The sequence below is a fragment of the Simochromis diagramma genome, unplaced genomic scaffold (assembly GCF_900408965.1).
Source record: "Simochromis diagramma unplaced genomic scaffold, fSimDia1.1 OVJJ01000101.1, whole genome shotgun sequence".
NCBI classification, from domain to species: Eukaryota; Metazoa; Chordata; class Actinopteri; order Cichliformes; family Cichlidae; genus Simochromis; species Simochromis diagramma.
The window spans coordinates 14,415-35,030 of record NW_024387039.1 but is presented as its reverse complement, the minus strand read 5'-3'; the positions used below and the strand labels follow the sequence as shown (position 1 = coordinate 35,030).

At 40.7% G+C, this 20,616-nt stretch overlaps 1 long non-coding RNA gene across 1 annotated transcript; it reads right to left on the bottom strand.

The window, feature by feature from the left end:
* Window positions 1–581: 581 nt before the first annotated feature.
* LOC120741032 lies at window positions 582–19,747 on the bottom strand. Its single transcript, XR_005697544.1, has 4 exons — window positions 19,208–19,747; window positions 2,559–2,892; window positions 2,206–2,289; window positions 582–949 (listed from the first exon to the last, which is right to left on the bottom strand). It is a non-coding gene; the product is annotated as an uncharacterized LOC120741032 (long non-coding RNA).
* Window positions 19,748–20,616: the final 869 nt, after the last annotated feature.

The window sequence follows — 20,616 nt, the reverse complement described above, 5'->3', positions numbered from 1 at the left end:
GTAGCAGAAGCATTATCTTTAGAGATAATGCTTCCTGTTGCATCAAAATATACTATGTCATCTTTGCACCGCTGGTAAAACACTGAAAGTGTTTTTTTTGGACCACAGCATTATACCTTTTGGATGCAGGAGCACTCTCTGAAGGACTTCGTTTGGAAGTCTTGTTTTTATTTCCTTTGTGTTGTGGCACACCTCACCTCCTTGGAAAAGCACATCAGCCTTCAGGGTTTTTTCATCTTTAACCTCCACTTTCACAGTCACTGGACAATCCTTAAAACGGCAGTATGCCGTACATGAGAATACAGCCTCTCCATCACAATCGTCTACATCCCTCGAAAAGGTAAAGTATTTTCCACATAACATTTCTGTCATGAAATTACATCACCTATTTTTAATAAATTCTTTTTTATGCATTATAGGACCGGAGTAGAAATTCATCAAACAGAAGTGACAGTAGTAATGCTGAAGAGGAATTCTACAAATGCTCGTTGCCACAGCAGCCATGTTTTTTTTTTTCATTGACCAGAAAGACTGGCAAGACCTAAAAAAACCACAGAAAGGGAGGCTTTTCAAAGGTATGCAGTGGACTAATGTTGTAGCCACTGGCATTAAGTCAGTACACCCATTTTGCAGTTTTGGATTTAAGAGGCATACCATCAAGACCAGTCAGTCACAGTCTAAGACGAGACACACCAGTTTGTTTCAATTCAGGAGAAATGTTTTGGACAATGCCATTGTCATCACTGTCCTCCACAACATCCTTTGAGTATCATTTTATTTGTCAAACAAAGAAATAATTTTTAAATAGAGACATTGTTTTCATCGAGTAAAAGTAGTTAAAAGTAATGTAATAAATAATTCCAACCTGTTTGAGCAAATAGAGAGATTCATTTCCTTCCATTGCAGATGGACACATCTCCAGTGTTTCGTCGCCAGTGTTTCCTTCATCCTGAGTGTGAAATAATTATTAACTCATGAGTATAGTGAGGTAAAACAAGAACTACATGTTTTAGTTTAAAAGGTTTAGCATAGAGCTTACTCTATATTACAAATATAATAGATGTTTATATAACCTATGCAAAAAGGCATGGGAACTGGATAATAGAAATGTGAAATCAACTACTCTGCATTGCATGGTGTCACAGCAAGTTCTTTAGTAGAGTTTAAAGCAATGTTTGTTGAACACCACAATGTTGTGAAGCCTTATATATATTTATATGGCTTTTATATGAAAATATTGTCTTCTGCAGTGTGGACATAATACAAGTAATTTACTTACTTTATGTTAATGAGAGTGTGGGGAGTGAGTTGGAGGGCAGGGTGGGCTGCTTTTAACCATGTAAAGCACTTTGTGCTACATCTTTGTATGAAAAGTGCTTTATAAATAAAGATTGATTGATTGATACACACACACACATAGATGATAAATGGACTGATTTATATATATTGCTTTTCTACTCTCCCGGAGTACTCAAAGCGCTCTGTACAACATACCACATTCACAACACCTCATACATGCACTTCTAAAATCAAGTGCAAACTAATAAACATCTACACACATTCACACTCCGATGAGCGCATCAGAGGGCAACTTGGGGTTAGTATCTTGCCAAAGGATATTTGGCATGCAGACTGAGCCAGGAATCGACGAGTATATCTGCTCTACAACCTGACCCACAGCCACCCAGTAGCAAATATAAATAATTTATATTTGTTTGATACAATATTGAAGCACAAGGTAGGCAGTGCTAAAGGTATTGGTGGTTGATTTAACTTACATTTTAGAGTAAACGTTAAAATCTGCATGAAAATGTGAAGGAAAAAAGTGTAACACCCAAAAAGCAAAACATAGAAATTCCTTTAGTGAAACAGCAGAATTGAAATAAAAAAAAAAAACAATCTTAATGTACCCTGCTCAAAGACTTGAATGGGTGTACTGTAGGTGGCTAGAGCCATATGCGTTTGCCCTTCCAAAAACAACGGTTCCTGTTTTTTGTGCCTCCATCCATTAATGCAATATGTCTCATGTTAGGTGTTATTATTAAACACTACACTACAATTGATAGAAAACCATAAATTCATGTGTAAATGATTGTTTAACCATGTAATCTAAACATTAATACAATTTAAAAAATGTAACTTTTGAATTCATAACAATATATGTAACATCAAAGAAATCATGTAATTTTGTTTTGAAGTACGTACCAGAGAAGATGTGTTCTCTCCGGAGGTCCCACTATCACCTTCAACATCGATACTTTTTGGTTTGTGCATGACTTCCATGATTCTCTGTTTAATACACATGTAGTAATTACGTTTTCATCTATCTGTAATGTAAAACAGTATCCTTCCACCTAGTTATACTTAGGTGTGCCTGTGCAAGGCACAATTTTTATTATTCATCCACTGTTCTTCAGGTCTAAACAAACTTCTGTTGCTCACTCAATTTTTGCTCTGTAATTCATTCAGAGCTTAAAAAATGTTTGCCACTCTCCTTGATAAATACTAAGTCCAGAGTAGTATTCAGACTCTAAACATAGATATCATAGAGTGCTTACCTTTTGGTAGTGCAGAGCAACATGATTAAGTTTTTTATGATTTGTACAATTGTTTGGCACTCCCAAGTCTTTGCACACGTTACTCCAGAATGCGTCTCCTCGGTGAACATTGTGTTTCTTTCTGTTTTGTGGTTCGGAGAAAGTCTCAATGCATTTTATTATATGTTCGTGTTTCAGACGAATTTTCCGTGTCTGTAAATGCAAGTAAAACAATTAAATAAAATAGAGAGATCTAGAACTATAAAATTATACTTTAATTTTTTTACACTATATAACTTCAAAATATTGTTTAAGAATAAAACTTGCCTTTCCAAAGGATGAAAATGTGGAGGTTCTGTAACACAAATAAGAAATTAAAAAACAAAGGCTTCAATGTATTTGCCAAACAAACAGTTTTTGTCATGCACTTGTTATATTTACATATTCCTGTATTACTCGAAATGATATATTTAAAACCACTGGGGTGAGCGAAATGGTCTCGGATGGAAACAGGCTAATCATATTATTGTTAACGCACCATTATAGTCAAAGATATGGACAAAGCAACAGTCTTATAATTTGTGTTTCAGGTTCAAGGAAATAAGCCTACATAGGAAAAGTTATTAAGTTATGTATTAAAATCAAATTTATTTCTAAAAAATTTGTTAGTTTATTTGTTTATTTGTTTATTTATAAGGAACCCCATTAGCTTCCACAACAGTGGTTGCTAGTCTTCCTGGGGCCCAAACCATCAAATACCACCAAATAAAATGTTACACAATGAGTTGGATGCAAATTGTCCACATAATTTGGCTCTTACATCCACAATAAGGTTTTACAATTCTGAAAATGTAAACATGTGAATATTAAAAATTATATAATCCCCCCCCCCCCCCCCCCCCCAAAAAAAAAAAACAAAAACCAAAACACTCAAACAAAATACACAATTTCCATTACAAGTGACATTACCCTCTTACAATTTTTACAAATAAATTAAAAACTGCCTAAATAGGCTTTTAGGTGATTTTTAAAATTATGAATAGAAGCCAATTCTGTAATTGCATAAGGCGACTTATTCCACTGAAAAGATGCTCTAAATATAACAGAGTTTTTCAAAAAGTTACTTTTAACTCGAGGAGTTACTAAATTGTGGTTAGTTGAGAATCGTGTAGCATGATTATGTATTTCATCTGGATACTGCAACTGAGCATAAAAAAGTGTGGTGTGTTTACCAGTATTGCTTTCTTTAAAAATACAAGTAAGCCATAGTATAATTTAGCTTGTACAGAAAGCCAAGAAAGTTTATCGTGCATTTTATCAATACTTGTATAATATGAACACCTTAACACTAATCCGGCCGCCCTATTTTGGACTAACTGAAGTCTGTTCAGATCTGTCTTATTAGCTGCTGACCAAATGACTGGGCAGTACTCTAGATGAGATAATACTAGTGCATTAATGACATCTTTCATAATTGAAGAAGTGATATAAAAGGAGCATTTCCTAGCTATCGCTATGCCCGGTCCCATTTTCTTAATAACAGAATTGATGTGCTGAGACCATGAAAGGTGGTGGTTTATGGTAACACCAAGTAATTTAATCTGGGTGACCTGTTCTAATACCGATCCAGCTATGGAAAGGTTTAGCTGTGGGCTGTTGACTAAGCGTCCTCTACTTCCTATTAACATGGATTTGGATTTAGACACGTTTAAAATCATGTTGTTTTTACTTATCCAGTCAAACACGTTCAGCAAATCGAGTTGTAACACGCTTGTCAGTTCAGAGTAGCTACTGGCTGAATAAAACATGGAGTCGTCAGCATACATTACAAGACGAGATTTATCCAGGACATACGGCAAATCATTTGTAAAGACTGAATAGAGAAGTGGACCGAGGCAGCTGCCTTGGGGTAGAGCACAGTTCATTTCACAGCCCTCTGAGAAATAACCGTTATAATAAACCTTTTGCCTTCTTCCAGACAAATAACTTTCCATCCAGCACAAAGCAGCTGGTGAAAATCCATAACATTGTAGTTTATCTATCAAAAGATCATGATTTATCAAATCAAATGCAGCACTAAAATCCAAAAATACCACCCCGGCCAAATTCCCATTATCTAGATATTTGTACCAGTTATCTGTCATGTGAATAAGAGCTGAACTGGTGGAGTAACCAGGTTTGTAGGCATGTTGAAACTGAGTGAGTAACTGATTTTCTGTTAGGTAATGTTGAATTTGTTCATAGACAATCCTCTCCATAATTTTACTTAGAACGGGAGCAGACTAATAGGTCTGCTATTGACACCATTAAAAACGTCATTCTTGTTTTTAGTAATGGGAATTATTTTCGATTCTTTCCACTGCAATGGAAATAAGCTGCATGCCAAAGATCTATTACATATGTGACATAGGGACACAAACTTGGCTGCAACTTTGAGCAGTTTACTGTCTGTGTTATCAGAGCCGGAGGATGTATCGTCAGGAAGTGATATCAATAAGCGCTCTACCATCTCCACACTCACTGCCTCAAACTTAAATTGGCTTTGCTTATTATTCATGATAACATCCTGTATAAGTGATAAGGTGGGATCGCCTCTGCTCAAATCAAATCAAATTCAAATTTTATTTGTCACGTACACAGTCATACACAGTACGATATGTAGTGAAATGCTTGGACAACTGCTCGTGACCTAAAGAAAACAAAAAAAAGGAAAGGCTATGAATAAGATAGGAAATAAATATGAAAAATTAAAAAGGGTAAATTTAACTAGGAAGGAATAAAATATAAATTAAGGTTAAAAATGAAATAACTGTACAACACAAATTAGAATGAAGGGTAAATTTAACTGGGAAGAATAAGATAAAATATATAAATTAAAGTTGAAAATAAAATAACTGTACAACAAAATACACAATATAGAACTATATAAGAATGTATGAAGAAATCTAAATCTAAATAAATATATACACAATAACAGCAGCTGTACAAGTATTAACCGGAAATGAAGAATATAGTGACCAGTGTTGTGGAAAAACAAAGTCCAGAAAGTCCAGTGTGTGTGTAAGAACCATATGTGTGGGTCAGTACTGTGTGGTGGTGTGATTGAGAGACCGTATCGCCTGCGGGAAGAAGCTCCTCCTCAGTCTCTCTGTGTTGGTCTTCAGGGAGCGGAATCGCTTTCCTGACCTCAACAGAGAGAACAGTCTGTTGTTGGGATGGCTGAGGTCCTTCACGATCTTCCTGGCCTTGGTCCAGCACCGCCTGCTGTAGATTGAGTGCAGGTCAGGGAGCTCGGAGCGGATGGTGCGCTCAGCTGACCGCACAACCCTCTGTAGAGCTCGTCTGTCCTGCATGGTGCTGTTCCCGAACCAGGTTAAGATGTTTCCCGCCAGGATGCTCTCTATGGTGCACGAGTAAAAGTTCCTGAGCACCTTGGAGGGCAGTTGGAAGTCTCTCAAGCGTCTGAGGTGGTAGAGACGCTGTCGGGCCTTTTTCACCACGGTGTTGATGTGACAGGACCATGACAGGTCCTGCGTGATGTGAGCTCCGAGGTATTTGAAGCTGTCCACTCTCTCCACTGGGCACTCGTTGATGACAGGGGTCTGGTAGTTCCTCTCCTGCTTAGTGCTGAAGTCCACTATCAGCTCCTTTGTCTTACTGACGTTTAGAAGGAGGTTGTTCCTCTGGCACCAGTTCTCCAGATTCCTAATCTCCTTCAGGTAGGCCGTCTCGTTGTTATCAGAGATCAGGCCCACCACGACGGTGTCGTCAGCAAACTTGATGATGGTGGTGGAGCTGGTAGTGGCCACACAGTCATATGTGTACAAAGAGTACAGCAGGGGGCTCAGAACACACCCCTGGGGGGCTCCAGTGCTGAGAGTGGTGGAGGCTGAGACATGTCCGCCCATCCTTACTGCCTGTGGTCTGCCAGTTAGGAAGTTGGAGATCCACTGACACATAGATGAGCTGAGTCCCAGATGCTCCAGCTTGGTGGTGAGTGTGGAGGGAATTATGGTGTTAAATGCAGAGCTGTAGTCTATGAAGAGCATTTTAACATAATTCCCCCTTTAGTGTCCAAGTGAGTGAGTGATGTGTGGAGGAGATGAGAGATGGCATCGTCTGTGGAACGATTTGGACGGTAAGCGAACTGTAGTGGGTCCAGTGTGTCTGGTAGTGAAGAAATGATGAAGTCTCTGACCAGGCGTTCAAAGCACTTCATCACTACTGAGGTGAGGGCTACAGGGCGATAGTCATTGAGAGAAGCAGGGTGGGGTTTCTTCGGGACAGGAACAATGATGGACTCTTTGAAGCATGTGGGGATCACCGACTGAGATAAAGAGATGTTGAATATCTCAGTGAACACAGGAGCTAGCTGGTATGCGCAGTCTCTGAGGATACGACCTGGGATGCCGTCTGGTCCTGCTGCTTTCCTGGTGTTCACTCTCTTGAAGGCTCTCCTTACTTCATGCTCGGAGATGACAAGCACGTTTCCGGTGCTGGCAGCATCTTCCTGTCTGCAGCCGTTAGCGCCGCTAACACTAGCATTGTTGGAGACCTTAGCTGCAGCCTCGAAGCGAGCATAGAAAGTGTTCAGCTCGTCTGCCAGAGTCACGGCCGCGTTCGTCATACCGGTTGTTGGTGCTTTATAGTCCGTTATTGTCCTTAGTCCCTGCCACAGGCTCCTAGAGTCACTCTGTTGGAGTTGTGACTCTAGTTTCCTCCCGTAGCGCTGCTTCGCCTCTTTCACCGCCCTCCGCACGTTATATGACGCGGCTTTGTACGGGTCCATGTCCCCCGTCGTGAGTCCCGTGTTGTAGGCAGCGGTGCGGGATCTCAGAGCGTCGCGGATGGTTTTATCCACCCACGGCTTCTGGTTGGGAAACGTTGTGATAGTCTTTGTCTCCACGGTATCATCCGCTAGTTTCCCGATGAATCCCACAACCGCTTCCGTAAACACGTTGACGTCATCGTCGGAGCTGTTCCTGAACATGCCCCAGTCTACGTCATCGAGTGCGTCCTGTAACGCGGCCACCGATTGGTCCGTCCAGCGCGCGACCTTCCTCTGAACCGGAACTTCCTGTTTCAGCCTTTGTTTGTATTTTGGCATGAGGAAAATGGCGGCGTGATCAGATTTGCCAAACGGGGGGCGGGATTGTGCCTTGTAGCCGTCCTTGACCGTAGTGTAGCAGTGGTCCAGTGTCCTTTCACCCCTGGTGGGGCAGGTGATGTGTTGATAAAAGTTCGGCGCTGCGCGTTTGAGGTTGGCGCTATTAAAGTCCCCCGTCACAATAAGCGCAGCGTCCCGGTGTTGTGTCTGGTGCTGTGTGAGTGCCTCATGCAGCTTGCATAAGGCGGTGACCGTGTCCGCTTGTGGTGGAATATAAACGGCACTTACAATGACCGATGTAAATTCCCGAGGTAGATAAAAAGGACGACACATGATGGACAGTAGTTCCAGATTTGGTGTGCAGGAGCGTGTGAGAGGAACAACGTTCGCACTGTTGCACCAGTTGTTGTTCACCATTAAACACACGCCGCCTCCCCTTGACTTCCCCGAGTCCCGTGTCCTGTCCATGCAGTGAACCGAGAAGAACTCGGCCGGCTGGATGGCGTGGTCCGGCACCGCTGGGTTCAGCCATGTCTCGGTGAAGCAGAGGAGATTGCAGTCCCGAATGTCTCTCTGGAACTTTATCCTGGCCCTGAGGTCGTCAAGCTTGTTCTCCAGTGACTGGACGTTGGCGAGCAGGATGCTAGGCAGAGGTGTGCGGTGTGCACGAGCTCTCAGCCTGTTCCTGACGCCGGCTCGCTTCCCTCTAGGCCGCCGCCGCTTCCCTTTGTTCTCCCTCGAGATCTCACTCGGCCAGCTCGGATCCGGAGTTAAAAACTTCGAATTGTGAGTACATTGTAAACCAATAGAAACAAGAGTGTCACTGTCATACCTAATGTACCCAATGGTGATGATTTTGCCGATTTAGAAACGCTGAAAACTAACTTAAAAAACAAAGACAAAGAAAAAGTGGTCGGAGCAGTCGTGACGGCAGCCGACCTCACCGGCGCCATCTTCACTGCTCATATTAGATTTTAAATTTGTTATTTTATTGCTGTAATAATTCACAAAATAATTGGCTATGTCCTTAGCTTTACTTACAAACGTACCACCCGTGTAGATGTGAGACATCACCGGAGCAAGATCTCTACCCGTTATATTATTTAAAACTTTCCACACCTTTTTGCTGTCCTTATTGGCCTCCTTGAGCTTAAGTTGATAATATTCTTTCTTCTTGCGCCTATTCAATTTAGTTACTTGATTTCTTAACTCGCGATATCTTGCCCACTCTTGTGGACTGACAGACTTATGTGCTTTTGCTTTTGCTATATCCCTTTCTGACATTGCAGCCTTAAGTTCATTATCTAGCCAAGGTGCGTAGTTCTTTTTAACAGTAAATCTTTTTAAGGGGGCATGTTTGTCAGCCAGGTAGCAAAAGTTTTCAATAAACATAAATAATGCCATATCAGGGTCACCCTCGAGGCAGATGTCAGTCCAGTGAATTTCCTTTACGTTGTCTGCATTGAAATTTTTGTATGATCTATGAAAAATAATCTTTTGTGCAGTTTTCAGTGGTTTCATTTTCTTGGTCAAACCTACAAGATTATGGTCACTATAACCAACTGGAATACAAACAATATTAGAGCAATGCTCAGGAACATTTGTATATATATGATCAATACATGATGATGACCTATGACCTCCTGCGTTGACCGTGACCCGGGTGGGAATGGTGATCATCTGAGACAGGCAACAAGCCGACGCTGATGAACTTATCTTTTTCCTTAAAGGACAAGAAGGAGCTGACCAATTGATATTAAAGTCTCCCAATAAGAACATGTCTTTGTTTTCCTCAGTTACTCTTTCCAGCATTTCACAGATTCGTTCTACATGCAACATATTACTACTTGGGGGTCTGTAGCAGCAACCTGCTAATACAGGCCTGCCATAGAGTGGGTGTAACTGAACGGATGATCTGATATCCTCGTGTTGGTGTTGTTCCCAGACCATCATGAAAATGTTGTTCCAGGTTCAACATTGCAAGTGACCAATCACATTGTTGTGACGTTATTCTTTTGCGCACCAAGCCATTCGTGCATTTACGAAATTCCAATGTTGCAAGGACAATATCAATTCTGCTTACTGTTTATTAAAGGGTTACGGTTAGGGTTAGGGTTAGGGTCCGTTGATCGGCGGACAGAGGCGGTTTCACGCAGCTTTAGTACAGTTTTTTGTTTTACGCCGGTTTTTCCCGAAGTCGTAAAAGTATGACGTCACAACATTCTGATTGGTCACTTGCAATGTTGATCCTGGAACAACATTTTCATGATAGTCTGGGAACAACACCAACACGAGGATATCAGATCAACCGTAACTGGACGCACACAATTTCCAGGTCGTCAAACATTAAGTCCATACGTAGTTTGCTTGCCATATTATCATTAATGTATAGGGCTACGCCCCCTCCAAATCTGTTTCTGTCCTTCCTATACAACTTATAACCGTTTATTTCAAATTCATTATTCTCAAAGGCAGCATCTAAATGTGTCTCGGAAATAGCCAGCACACTTATCGTATTTGTTGACAACAGTGACTGAATTTCCTGAATCTTATATTTAAGGCTACAAATATTGACATGAGCCACTGAAAAATCTTTACCGGAGAATCCGGGAATAAGTATAGGATCCGACATTTGCAGACCGATCGATCTCAACAGCTACAAACATTGCTGAAGTCTAAATATTAATTCCGGCGTTCTGTGACCTCGGTTTAACAATTAATTTGTCATATTTCAGGACGGCAATATCACCTCTGTCTCTGGCCGCTCTCAGCTGTGGTGACAGTTCTTTCCTCTTCTTCCTGATGGACTCTGAAAAAACCTCGTTGATGTAAAGATTGGTACCTTTCAGTTTTGTGGCAGATGAGAAAATTAATTGTTTATCTTTAAATCTTTGTAGTCTGATCACAATCAGTGTAAAGTGGTTGTTTGTTTATAGGGGCTACCGAGAGCATCACGTGGTTATACCACATCTATTACGTAATGTGTCCCTACTTAAATACATAGCACTCAAAAACACGTTAAAACCAAATTTAACTGTAAAAAAAGTAATAGGAAGCAAAAAGCATATGAAGCAAAAAGCCATAAGGAAAACTTCATAAAGGTTTTTGTCAATAAGGCAAACGTAATGATTTGCGGCTTAAGCTAATTTCATGCTTATCTTATCTGTCGTTTTGACTCACTCATGATTGTCTGTTGCAGAACCACAGGAACTCGTAACTCTTCCAAGTTTACAAACGTAGTTTGTTTAACACTGTCAAGTAAAATTGTAATTCCGTAGTTCCTACAGTTGTTGAAGCATGTGCACGCATCACACCGCCACCGCAAGTACTTGACTCATTGGGCTATAGGCTACTATCACCTTCACCCTTAATCAGTGTCCCGGATGAATAGGTCACCGGATATCATCAGACGCATTTCAGAAACGTAAACTAATGCGTGATTTAGAAATGTTCATAACTCATACTTGCCTGTTCAATTTTGATAATTTGGATAATTCCTATTAGTTACACATAAATAGTGTTTACAGATGACCTTTGACTTTATATGTTCAATTAAGCAACGCGAAAATGTATTACAGGCACATAAAAAACGAACCCATTGATGCATCAATTGTATTTAAACCAACAAATACCCTTGAAGGGGGTTTAAAATGGACATTTCAGTAGAAAAACGGTTGAAAACTGTAAAATTACTTTGTGTCACATTGAAAAAATATTTTTGACGCATAAAAATAATTTTAAATGAATTTTACAAAATAATTTAAAAAAGTCTTTTTTTGTAAAATTCCATTATGGTATAATAACCTTCATACTTCACTGATGAGTGAATACTCTTGAGCAACTGTTTTGTGATTTTGTTAACTGGTGTTATGGAAAAATTGTCCAGGTTTGTTGAAGTAGTTTTGGAAGATGATAACACATTGGTTGAGTATAGGAAAGTGTGTGTAGGACTTTGGAAAAACATTGACAACTGGTCCCCACTATCATTGTGAAAATAAATTTTAAAACAGTCTCCTAGAAAGCTAAATATTGAAAAAAGATGAGTAAAACTAAGAGAATTTGATACTCAGCACTGCTGTGCATTTTCGTATTACAGTGTAAAATCAACCAACAGTAAAAACAGAAAACAATGACAAAAAGAGATAAGATAAGATAACCTTTATTAGTCCCACACGTGGGAAAATTGTTTTGTCACAGCAGGAAGTGGACAGTGCAAAAGTTATATAGCAAAATTGGAATACAATAAGAATAAAATGCTGTACACAAATATACAAAATAGAATAAAATATACAATAGGATAAAAATAGAATGCAAATGCTTTGTACAGATAAGAGAAGACAAAGTCACATTTTTAACTACTTCAGAATTTTAATGATTCTGATAATTGCCACTGTGATAATCAATTCTTAAGTAATTAAGTAAAGTTTATAATTTTTGTCATAATGTACCAACTAGATTAAAACATCCATCTATTCACTTGCGCTTGTCCTCTTCAGGGTCGCGGGAGGTCGCTGTCATAGGGCGAGAGGCGAGGTACACCCTGGACAGGTCGCAAGTCTGTCGCAGGGCAAACACACAGGGACAGAAAACCATTAGCACTCACACCTATAATTTAGATTAATCAGTTAAACCCATGTCTTTGGACAGTGGGAGGAAGCCAGAGTACCCAGAGAGAACTCATGCAAACACGTGGAGAATATGCAAACTCCAGACAGAAAGACACCAGCCTGATGGTGGAATTGAACTCAGAACTTTCTTGCTATGGGGCAACAGTGCTAAACACCGTGCCACCGTGCAACTCAGATTAAAGGATCTGAGATTAAACTGAGTATTTAAAGACTATCAAAATTACCTTTTTAAAAGCTATTCTGCACCTCAATGTAATTTTATTTATGCCAAAAATAGAATCAGAATCGGAGAAGCTTTATTAATTTGACAGACCAGTGCAGTTACACACACCTCTGCTCGACATCAGGCCTCAAACAAAGACACAAAACACTAACTTGACTCTAAACAGAAGAAACGAGCAGCTGTTTCTGTTCTGTGCTTATTTATATTTGACACACATGCTTCTCTTTGTGCAAACACACATCGCACTATAAGGGTAACCTCGCACACAATGATTGGACAGCACAGTGATGATGCTGGGAGATCCTATACGCAGCAACACAGAAACACTGAGAACTTTAAACATTGATTATATTGAGATCAGCAGCCGACCCAGTCTAGATAAAGGCGAGCAGCTGGGACCGCTGCTGCACCACAAACAGGTTTCAGTGTTTCCATGTGTGTGTGTGATGTCTTTACTTATACTGGTCAATAGACTTTAGTCAACACATCATTGAAAGGTGTTACACATGAAATAAAAACAGTGTTTGTTCCTCTGAAGCAGCTGCATTATAACCAATCTGCTCCTTTGTGGCCGTTTAAAACAGCCTTAAATAACTGTTGTTATATTTGTTGCAGCTTCTGCTCCTCTTGGACAGACGACTCTGGAAAAGACGTTTTTGAATTTCAGCTTTTAACTGGATAAATATCGGATATATAAACGTCTGCAACAAACTGATTCCAGCTTCTACCTCATGATAGGAATGTTTTTGTGGCTCAAGATGCCCTGATATCTTTCATGATGGAGACATTTGACACATGTTTCACATATTATAGACCAACAAGTTCTTCATAGCAGTTTAAATACAGGAGTCACTTTTGGGCCCAGCAGATAAAACAGAGCCAATATTTCCTTCTTTATTTAAGTGACATGTGTCACAGATGTGACCTAGTAAAGTGTAACTAGATATTAGTAACCTATTAACACTCTCATGGCATGCTTTGAAGTTACCGTCAGCTAAAGTAATATACTAGCAAAAAACTATTTCCAGGCTTAACTTCCATCATACAGATGATGCTCATGGCAAAAGAGTAACGTTCAGAAGCCTTTTCATTATGAAATCTGTTTCTGTTAATCAGGAAATAATATTCAAACTGATTAAATAGCAGCTAACTACTGAAAAATGTCTATGTGCCCGTCTCAGTGTGAAGTGAAGTCTGTCTGTACTGGATCTGGATTCATCGTCGACCCTTCAACAGCGACACAGCTATCCGGCTCACCAATTGGTGATAACGACCTGCTGAGCCTGCTAGCAGGTGCAGGAGGGCCAATCTGAGCCACAGTTATGCGGCTGATAACTGCTAATAACGCCCATTGATGGACTGTGCACACAAACAGTAACACAAAGACTCAATCAAGAACTGGTGATGTATGTTTATTAGGACATGGAAAACAATGAAATTCACATTTTTCATCATGCCTGTACTTTGACAAAAAGTCAGCTTTGATATCTGTATGTATACAGCAGCAGCAGTAATGACAGAGAAATCATTTCTTCACATTTGACTTCAAATGTCTCAAATCGAGTATTTAAAGTCCATTTTTGTGGCTTTGATGAGTTGAATCAAGGATTTGGATCATTGATTAGAGATCATACAGCTAAATGCACATTAGAAATGGTCCAGCAGAACAACAGCTAACATATGGAATGTGTGAATGATTCCACTGTGAAAGTTTCACATGAATTGTGGGTAACATGCAATAATGTTTGTGCTAACATAAGATCTAAACACAGACTGAACAGCTGACTGAGGACATTCATAATCTGACCTCACATAAACACACGTTCATCAATGAATTATTGTCAAAGTTTATCATCTGCAGTCTCATGAATCCTCTGGACATCAAACACTGATGGTGTTATTGGAGCTGAGTGAAGTTTGATGGCTTTATTATCCACATTGTGACACATGGCAGCTGTCAGAGCAGAACACATGAAGTCAGCAGGTGTGTTTCAGTTCAGCCTCTGCTTCCTCTGAAGGTCCATGACATCACAGCGAGGCCACGAAGGCCGTCCAGAATCCCAGGGTCCCACAAATGTGTCCTCCTTTTCCCTGGATTTGAAGCACAGGTGGGCCCACCCTATCCCAGGATGCATTGCAGCATGGTGGTGGAACATATATCTGGGTCCAGAGATGGAGCAGCGCTCTCTCTGAGTCTTTGAGGCTGTTTTCTGTTTGAGTCTGGCTTCAGTCTAATTTAGCAGCTGTGACATCAGAGATTGTAGGGGAGGAACAGCCACGCCCACGGGTGAGTTTCCCACCCAGAAACAGAGCGTGAACATCACCTCTGTCTGCGCTGTGTTGGTCACAAGGTTTGTTCTGGGCTTTTAAGTGGAGGGTGGAGCTTGTGAGTGAGGGAAGCTGAGAGCTGTGTTTGCACATGCTCAGTGTGACAGGATGTTGGCTGCTGTGAAAGCTGAATGCTCTCTGGTTAAAAGTGATGTCACACATTAGGACTGTGCTCAGACCTGCTTTGCCTTGAGAGCCACCTTAAATCTTCATGGCTCAGATTCAGCGAGGTGCTGGAAACATCCCTCAGAGTCATGTGATCAGTAACGTCTGCTTCAGCACTGACAGAAAAGTGAATCCACATAAACATGATATATAATAATAATAATAATCAAATAATGATTTTCATCTTTTCAGCCCTTTGTTTGGGTGCTATTCCAGCTGTGCGTGTTTGTGATGACAGTAAATAAATGTCAGACTAACAGCTCCTGTTTACTGCATGTCATGATCCTGGGCCATGTTGGCCCAGTATTCTTAGTTTCTTGTATTTTTGTATTTTGTTCCTTTTTTAGGCCATGTTTCCTGGGTTGCCCTGTTATGTTATTCCCTAAGTGTTTTCCCTTTGTGACTCTTACCCCCTGTGTGCCCCTCTGTGTATTTATGAGCCCTCGTCTCTCCTTGTGTTTATTCCATGTTTTCCCCAGCCCGTTATGTCTATGTTCTCCCTGTGCTCTCTCTCTCTCTCCTCCTGTCTGAACCCCCGTGTACTTCCTGTTTTACTTTGTGACTCTCGCGCCTGTATACGTCATGTTATGTTCACTCCTGCCCTGTCTCGTTATGGTTACATGTGTCAGCTGTGTTCCCTGTGTGTTCCCACTTCCCTCGTTAACCCTCTGTGTATTTATGTGCATGTCTCCCTCAGTCCAGTGTTGCGTCGTCAATATCTCTTCCCCGAACCTGTGTGGCTTTCTCTTCCCTCGGTCTTTAGTTTATATTCCCGGTTTTGTTCTGTTACTTTGCACTTCTGCAATAAAGCAGCATTTTTCAGTTCAGTTCCAGTCTCCGTGAGTTTTGCGTTTGGGTCTTCTCCTGCCTCCACACAGCCAGTACATGACACTGCATTAATAAAGTGATCAGATTAGTTCAGCACTTTGACATGGATGGAAGTGAAAGCAGGAAATGACAAATGTAGCACAGCAGCAGCGTTTAACACGTCTAAGCTAGAAACAGAAACTCTGGGATGAACATCATTCATAGAACAACTTCCAGCTTATTTTGTTCTGCTACAGTTTGGATGGATTTGCATTTAAAGATGCAACAAGACTAAAATGGTTAGGGTCAGGAGGTCAAAGGTCAGAGCTCCTGTGGGTCTGAGGGCGGCCTCACGCTGGAGAAGGATGAAGGAGTCTGACCTGAGCCAGTGTTTGACATGAACACATCAGCACTGCTGTCAGTGAGCCTAACGACAGCCGTTAGCATCATTTCAGTGTTTCAGTCATAAAAACACTTCCTGTCACTGTGGTGGTTACAGTGACATCATGCAGTTTGTTCTTTGACCTCCAGAGGGCGACAAATCAGCACATACAGAGAGCTCCATTCAAACTTTGCTGCCATCAGGAATAATTCTTCAAATATAATCATCAGTGTTTGAGCCTTGGGCAAGTCACTTCACCCGTTGCCTACTGGTGGTGGTCAGAGGGCCCGGTGGCGCCAGTGTCCGGCAGCCTCGCCTCTGTCAGTGTGCCCCAGGGTGGCTGTGGCTGCAATGTAGCTTGCCATCACCAGTGTGTGAATGGGTGGATGACTGAACGTGTAAAGCGCTTTGGGGTCCTTAGGGACTAAATAAAGCACTTTACAAATACAGGCCATTTACCATTTACAACCAGCCACTGCAAAATCCAGTTTGCTCATCCCGGAGTTTCTGGTCAATGGCCCTATGTAGTCTTCAGAGGAGGAGGATGCTAAACACCTTGCCCAGAACAGAGAGGAGTGTGATTCCTCTCCAGTTGTTGCAGTCTGGCAGGTTGCCTTTCTTTGGGAGCTTTCTTTTGGCACGCGCGTCGATGACCAGCATGAATTGAAAAGGTCTGTCATTTCACTGACAAGGCACTGTCCACCGTGCTTGAGCATTTCAGCAGACACCATGTCCAGACCTGGCACATTGCCATTATTGAGGAGTTTGATATTGGCTGCGGTTTATTCAGTAGTTATGGTGTCTGTCCTCACGTCCAAGTCATTGGTTTGGTTGGGTGTGTTGAATGTGAATGAGCTATCACGGGGACACTGATTCAGGATCTCTTTGAAGTGTTCCATCCCATGGGTGTTTTGTTTGTCCCTAAGCTCAATCGCATTAGGTCAGTGCCTTCATTTTTGGTCATTCTCTCTTCATAACTCCACACGCCTGCTGCCGCAGCCATGACATCATCATTATTATCTCTCAGTCAGAATATGGTACATCATGTTTAGGTGGAAACTAGCGAGCAAACTTCCTGCTAACTTCTAACTCCGTTAAATTTAATAAATTCTGTTTTCATGCATGCCTGGATGTTAAATATATATTTTACACCTGGTAAAGCAGCCACACTGATACTTTTATTAAAGATGAATGAATTTAGACAGGTTTTAACTCTTAGTGATGCAGAGGGTTCATTTGACTTTGGGACCTGAAGTGGAGTTTGGACCCAGATTACTCCGCGAGGCTCCTGACTAGAGTAGCTGTAATGCTCCAACAATCCATCAAGCGGTGCAGCTTCATAGCTAATCAAAGTCGTGCTAAAACATTTTTTGACAGATTTTTTGAGCGTGTGTAATATAAAATCTGTTCAAGGTCAGTAAGAACAACCAGACTTCATACATAAGGCGCACCGGATTATAAGTAGTAGGGATAGCTCAGTAGGGTAGAGTGGTGGCCCGGATCGGAAGGTTGGGGGTTTGAATCCCCTGAACAGCTACCCTGAGGTACCCCTGAGCAAGGTACCATCCCTACACACTACTCCCCAGGCGCCCCATGGCTGCCCACTGCTTCACTGAGTGAATGGGTTAAATGCAGAGAGGAATTTCTGCATGGGGATCAATAAAGTATACATTATTATTAAGGTGCACTCTCAATTTTTGAGAAAATTAAAGGATTTTAAGTGTGCCTTATAGTCCAAAAAATATGGTACGTGTAAAACTCTGTGCTTAAGTTCCCTGGCTGTGTGTGAGTTTCAACTTGCGGGTACGAATTTTGACTCAATTTTTATTCCTTTCAGCTGATTGTGATTGACATGACATTGGTAAAATCTAACAATCCAATAAGAGAACAGATGGGTTTGGCTGTTGGAGGGGTGCTTTACAGACCCTCAGGTCCTGGAGGGTTAAATGCCCTTACACATGCATGCATTTTCCCTTATCACCTGACGACACATTCTCTGTGTGTCTGAGTTTGCTGAATTTTTTGTCACAGGTTTACATGCTTGTACAGGGAAACCCAGAGCCATTTCAACAGTTCTGTGGACCCTGGGGGTTAAGCAGTGTTGTGGAAATGACACACTTTTCACTGGACAGGATAGTTATAAAGCTTTCTTTGTTATGAATGAGCGAACCATGTTTTTGTTAAACATTTGAACATAATACAACACAAACTCTTGTAGAGGATATAAAGTCAGCAACATACATGTTTTGAAATTAGAAGGAGCAGGCGCTTCTAGTACACGTAGAGTTGCTGCAAAAAAGCAACATACAAGCAGAGCGCAGCAGCCAGTGCAAAAAATTTTGGATCTTTTGCTTAGCGATGAGCACATGTGAGCCCTGGGTCAGTGATTGATATTGACATTCACCAATCAACTGAAAGGAAGAAAAATTGAGTCAAAATTTCTACTGGTAAGTTGAAAATTACACACAGCCAGGGAACTTGAGCGCAGAGTTGTTCATGTAGTTTTTTGCTTTGTATTTGTAACCAGTTCTTCCCAATTTTCTTTTTAATTCTTTAATTGTAATTTTGCCATTTTCTTAAGAAAAAAATGGGCATGTGGCTGTCAGGTTCTAAAGAACCTCTCATTATCAAACTTAATGATCAACTAATGAATCACTTTTTGTTTTTTAATCAAGCTAGGCTAAATATGTTCTGGATCTGCCTCTATTCAGTGATCAATCTACTCTACTACTACTAAAATTAATACATTTTTCTAAAAATAACTGCACATTTAAATAGAAATCGATCCATATGGTGAAAAAATGAAAAAGCACTGTGAGTGTTTCTAGAGAGGTTCTCATTGGAGTCGCCTACATAACATATCCCTTGTTCTTGCTCTGCTAGACTAGTGTTTCTATTGTGGCAAAGGAAAAATGTTCCTGCATGTATGATTTTTCATGTCACCTTTGCAGGAAACAGGAACAGGAAGTGAGCAAAGGACACAGGAAATGTTTCCAGCTCTTTCTCCTCTATCAGACATTCTCTCCATACCTGAGAGTGTCCAGTCTCCAGCTTGGATCCTTCAGTCCAGCCGACAGCAGCTTCATTCCTGAGTAACCTGGATGATTGTAACTCAGGTCCAGCTCTCTCTGATGGGAGGGGTTGGAGCTCAGAGCTGAGGCCAGAGAAGTACAGCCTTCCTCTGTGATGAGACAGCCTGACAGACTGCAGGCACACAAAACAATCTACCTGTGATAAATTTCAGTGCTTAGTGATCAGTGCAATGTGACACTGGGAAGGAAGACGTCTCTCCGCAGCAAGGGACCTCGAACAGGAATGGATTTAGGGAGGAGCATAACGGCTGAGTGTTTGATTGGTAATGGGAAAGAGGAGACAAAAGAGGAGGATACAAGAAGCACCACAACAGCATAACAAAAATCACAAAAAGAAATGCTCAATGGGTCATTGGAAGTCCTCCAGCTGCCTAAGTTTATAGTAGGAAAACTGTGATAAATACTTTTATGCTTTACATCACTTCATGCTTTGTGTAATGTTTCTGATTTGATGACAGGTAAAACTTGTTTAAGTCTCGAGGTCCTGCTGATTTTTTATTTAAGTTTATACATTCTTTGTAAGCTATAGATTGTTATTGCAGGAGGTCAGACAAAATAATTAACAATTAGTAATTGCCCAGATTAACAATCAAAGAAAATTTTTTTTTTTTTAACTTGATAACACACTCACAACAAACTAAGTCATGTGCATCTAAATACTTGGCTAATCGTTTACTTGGATTTTCTAAATGATAGAATGAACCATCAATAGCTTCTAAATAACTGTTTTGTATTTAATATAATACTTGATTTAGAAATTGGTAATCCACGATGTAGCATGATGTAGCATAAAAATGCTGCTATTAATTGTTTGCCATTATACAGACTAAACCACATATACATATGTATAAATTGCAAAGAAGTGAAATTTATAAATGATCAATTAAACATTTACTAATACTCTAATAGTTTGTAGTTTAGTAGCTAGAAAGTCAATTGATCTGACCTGAGAGTTTCCAGTTTACAATGGGGAATCTTCATGCCAGCAGACAAAAGCTTAACTCCTGAATTCTTCAGGTCGTTATTACTCAGGTCTAACTCTCTTAGACTAGAAGACTTGGAGCTGAGAACTAAGTAAAGAGCTTCACAGGTCCTCTTTGAGAGGTAACAGAATCTTAGTCTGAAAAAAACATATTTGTGATAAAATTTCATCTGTTGACATTAGACAAATTAAATAAATAAATAAAGACAGCACAGTGCAAGATCATGAGTCACTCCTCAATTCCTTACATTTTGCAAAGAAAGTCTGAAGTAGCTGTGAATTTAAAACATGCTAATTTTAATTAGTCTGGGGCAGGCTTGGGTGCGTGGGTTTCTTGGGGTGCTCTGCCTCCATTCTGGGGCTCT